The following is a 5,304-nucleotide window of genomic DNA, read 5'->3' on the forward strand; positions in this document are numbered from 1 at the left end:
TGTGTGTGTGTGTGTGTGTGTGTGTGTGTGTGTGGTGTGTGTGGTGTGTGTGTGTGTGTGTGTGTGGTGTGTGTGTGGTGTGTGTGTTGTGTGTGTGTGTGTGGTGTGTGTGTGTGTGTGTGTGTGTGTGTGTGTGTGTGTGTGTGTGGTGTGTGTGTGTGTGGTGTGTGTGTGGTGTGTGTGTGTGTGTGTGTGTGTGTGTGTGTGTGTGTGTGTGTGTGTGTGTGTGTGTGTGTGTGTGTGTGTGTGTGTGTGTGTGTGTGTGTGTGTGTGTGTGTGTGGTGTGTGTGTGTGTGTGTGTGTGTGTGTGTGTGTGTGTGTGTGTGTGTGTGTGGTGTGTGTGTGTGTGTGTGTGTGTGGTGTGTGTGTGTGTGTGTGTGTGTGTGTGTGTGTGTGTGTGTGTGTGTGTGTGTGGTGTGTGTGTGTGGTGTGTGTGTGTGTGTGTGTGTGTGTGTGTGTGTGTGTGTGTGTGTGTGTGTGTGTGGTGTGTGGTGTGTGTGTGTGTGTGTGTGTGTGTGGTGTGTGTGTGTGTGTGTGTGTGTGTGTGTGTGTGTGTGTGTGTGTGTGTGTGTGTGTGTGTGTGTGTGTGTGTGTGTGTGTGTGTGTGTGTGTGTGTGTGTGTGTGTGCTGTCTTGAAGTGTCCTTTCCGTCGCCGTGCTTTGATGTTAACAGGAACAGGATGGATGGATCGTAAAGTAATTATTTAATAATTCCCTCCCGAAAATCTCGTGTTTTGGGCGTGATTTTGGGGTGTGTGGTGACGAAACTGGCCCAGCAGGCAGCTTTAGTTTGAAAGGAGCACAGCACAAAGCGGCCTGAATGTGGCTAATAATGATAGGTTAGTGTCACGAAATCCGATTAATTTTCCTGTGTACTAAGAACTCTGTAATATCTCGCTGGTTGTTGCCGCTACTAGCCTTCTGTACTTACTCTTGCACACATTACTAATGATTCATGGTTGTTTTCTTTTTTAGATTCCAGCCTGCAAAACCTGCCGGCGTTGTTGCAATGTGTCGTGTGAAAGTGGACGGCTACTAAGCAAGAACCAACCGTGTGACCATGCGTGTTTTAATGAGCTTGGAATTATTTATGAATCGCTCGGTGCTGTACGACTGGCCTGGCGAAACCCGGTCACACGGAGGAAACCCGTCGCGGCTGCTGCTGCCAGTGCTGGTGGGTGTTCGCGTTTCCGCCCGACGTGACGTTCGAGGACATGTTGCAGGAGATTTACGAGTCTATTAAACAGAACTCTGGGACGTGTGTGAAAGTTAATGCACTCTAGTACTGTTGTGGGAAATTGGAAAACCATCCCCCATCTCCTCGGGAATGAAATTAATGTTCACCCCATTTGGGAGTAAGTGGGAAGAGCCCTGTGTGCGAAGGGGGGGGGGGGGGGGGGAGCGTTATCAGCGCGCACAGATAGCAATGAACTGCATGGTTTTGGTGATTGTTTTTGCAACACAGCAACTTAAAGATGTTGTTGCAGCTACCACGATTATCCAAACTATTTGGAGAACTGCATTCAGAATCGTTTTCATTCGAAGTTACCACATACCTCCAAGGGGATTGAAAAGTAATTAATTATCTCTGGCTTTTTCCTCGTCCCACAGTCTGCATTTACATCTGCATCGACAAAACGGTTCGATAATTGTATGCGTCCCCGCCGACCTTTTCTTCGCAATTTTGTTATTGTTTGCCTGGTAATTTGGCTTCATTTTTGCACCCATTAATTGGACAATTATGTCCTTCGTGGAAAATCACACTTAATGAATGGTCTGATTCGTTTGGTTCGGATTTAAATGAGTTAAATGTGTGCGTCGTTTGTGCACTTTCTCTATACAATTGTGTTTGAATTGGAAACAATACGGTCCACGTTGCGTGTACCAATCAAATAGCGATAGCAAATAGATTTAATATCAAACCCGGACGGACGGGTCGGGTGGATTATTCGGAACAAATATAGATGCGCATGTCACTCCCAGGGGCAACCGTGCACCGTCTTTCGCACCTGCATTGTGACCCACGCGTGTGTGACGGAACTTATTGCAAAAAGGGCACGGATTGTCAGTTCGATTTAGAAAATGGCAATTTAAACCAATCCACAACAGTGTGGGGATCAGTTACAGCAACTATTGCACTGCTGACACTGCAGCTGCACTGGTCAGTTGCGGCGCTGGGCTTGTGGTGCTAAAAGAAGGGGTTTGTTTTATTATTTTTACACCATTCTTCCGCACCACAGTTCCGAAGTGAGACGATGCACAAGGTGAGAGAAGGGTTGATACAGGATTTAGTTCAGCTTCAGCTGGTGGCTGTTGATCCTGCAAGCGTCAGTCGTTTTTCCACCCCAGCATGGTACCAGCACCAGTGGGTCACGGACGATTAGGTTGGTCGCTTATCAAAATGTTCCCGGCTTGACATTTTTCTCGTTTGCTGTGTAATTTCAGCCACTACTAATCGCCTCCTTCTGGCTGGCGTTGTAGCGGTAGGAGTCCTGGCAGCTCATTTCACCCATGAACCCCCCTGATGGACTCTTTCTTTGGCTTTTTTGCCATCTTTTCTCTTCATCCCACGGATGCTTCCCCTGTTCGGTGATGGGGCTTTGGCTTTCATCTTGCAAAAATGTCAGAAAAAGTTAGAAACACACACACCAAGCTGGTGGTGGTGGTTTCTGGTCGACTTCGCCTGTTGAATGGAACTCAGCACGCGATCTGTCGCAGTTTGAAGAGTATCCAACAGTGTTTGACCGATACACCGTCATCGGGTGATGGTGGTTGTAATCCCCTGCAAAGACCACAGCACGTGATCTGTGATGATGAGTACATGAATGACAGCATCAATGGTGGCGGCCAATCGCTCCCCTGTCGTAGGGATGAATCAGGGAAGGGAGGGAAATATTTCGTATAAATAGCTTAATTATTTCTGCAGGAAAGGAATGTGGGGGAAGGTAACGCATCTTGGGACGCATAGTTGAAGTTTCATGTCGTTACAGCCACAGTAGGATTCAGTTGATTGGTTTTTGTTGTGTGTGTACGCGTCTTTAAGGAGCGTTTCTTTAACGGCTGCAAACAGCTTGATGTTTGTTGATTGGCCATACATTTGAAAGATACAATACGTTTGTTGTTAAACGAGTAAATTGGGAACAATGTAGATACAAACCATGCTTAAAGTCTCGAAAATTGTGAAGGATCTTATGATACAAACCACGGATAGAGCTCGTCTCCACCGTTACTTCATATTGAATATCATTATGCTTTGAATTTATGCTTGTAGAATAGTTTGAAGCATGACGTTGGCTGAGACTTATTATGACGCATCTACTATGGAAGCAGTCCGCACTCCAATTCAATCGTCACATGTAAAAAGTCGAGCAGCGTACGAAACAACTTGCAAGTAAGTTACTTTCCCGTCATCGTATCACCCGTCCGTTTTTTGCTACGCTATCAGCATAAAGATGTATGTTACACCCGCTAGATGAAGGCGACATCATCTCATATGTATAACACGATTAAAAATGCAATTGTGAAAACAGAAAGAAGTTTTCCCTTCTGCTCCTTCCCGAACAAAATGAATAGAGATGACGATGGCGCGGTTTTTTACATCACAACCACGTGACTCAACTTTGCGCGCCTGAAAAGTGTAAACTTTGACGCGTATTTTAAGTGCAGAATCAACGGTGAAAGTGCTGATGCCATTATTTATTAGACTAGCAGTAGTTATACGTTATATTATATGAAAAGCAACTCTCAAAATATCGCCCTCAACGAGCCAGCAACGAGCTGATCAATAATCGGTGAATTCGATTCCTTTCCAGGGCGCAAAGTTCCTAACATATGGAAATTCAAACATGGGCCAGACTCTTGCATACACACACACACACACACACACACACACACACACACACACACACAAGACTTTATGATTCAAGGCATGTTAAAAATATCGCTTTATTAGGCGGCAAGGCACACTAACTTACGATCATAACCAAATCGATGGCCACAGTCGTCGCGTCACACGAGACCAGGGAGTGGAGAGGCCTGGGGTGGGCGCTTTTTCGTGAAGTTCCCTTGAATGGTTAGCGCTAGCGTGCGATCCGATAGCAAGGAAGAGGCAGTAAAATGTATTGAAGTGCAGCGGCATCAGCTTACGCTGTCGCAGTCCCAGACACAGGCACAATGCCGAACACAACGGGGGGGAAGAAGAACGAACACCGTACGACGTGATGTGATACTTTATCGCTAACGTCCAGCCGACACAGCCCTACTACCCAAGGCTCACAGGGCTAGCGTGTACGATGATCCTAGTTCGGGATGGGCGCTGTAGGCTGGGGGGGAGCAACCAACACCAAGTGGAAGTGGAAAGGCAAGCAGCGAAAACAGGCATCGGATGGCGGGTGCACGACCGACCGAAGTGTTTTATGTGCTCCGTATGGAAGTCTATCCACTGCTTCTGATAGTGCCACTTCTAATGACTAATTTGTTGTGGTTGTTTCTATCTAGAACAAACTAAAAGTCTCTATACCCTTTAAAGTGAATTAAACATTCATTCACTGTTACAAACGGTGTACTGCTGCTCGTATTGCATACTTGTAGGCGAGCTCAAAAACCGGAGTACTGTTGTGCGGATTGCATACTTGCAAGGCGCCTGAGCTGCATACATCTTGCACCTTGGCTGTAGATATGCAAATGTAATTTTAACGTGCCCCCGTGCCCGTTCGATCCTTCCGATTTCGCTCGGTTCGCTCGATAAGTTTTACACGCAGCAATTACAGCAGCGCCGTATTATGTCCAGCCGCCCCATAGTGATCAAGGCGCGTCGTCGTCCGCGCGCCTTACATCTCTCGGGTTTCTGTAGCACGACGCCACCGCAATGTGATAATAGTGGCGTTCCCGACCAATTTCCTGCCAGGCAGGATGAACGCGGAGAAATAGAAACACAGTATCAAAACAGACGAGATATGGGATATGGGACGCTGTGTGTGTGTGTGTGTGTAGTAGTAGTAGTAGCAGAAAGCGCACCACGATGGTGCGTGCTATCTCGGCGACTCGGGAGTTCGGTTACGTTCGGCTTCAGCTTCGGCAATGATTAACAAACGACGGCGAAAGATAAGAGAGACGGATGGGGCACTGCCGTAGACTGTCCCTGCGAAAGAGTGAGGCACACGCAGACACACACACGGCCAAGCATGGAAAGAGATGCACAGTACAGTAAGGGATGCAGCAGCAGTACAGCGGTGAGGGAGAGAAGGGACGCCGCACAGTCGACGCGCACGAGAAGGTGGACGGATAGGCTCTATATAAGAACGTG

Source organism: Anopheles merus, chromosome 3R, assembly GCF_017562075.2.
Source record: "Anopheles merus strain MAF chromosome 3R, AmerM5.1, whole genome shotgun sequence".
Taxonomy (NCBI): Eukaryota; Metazoa; Arthropoda; class Insecta; order Diptera; family Culicidae; genus Anopheles; species Anopheles merus.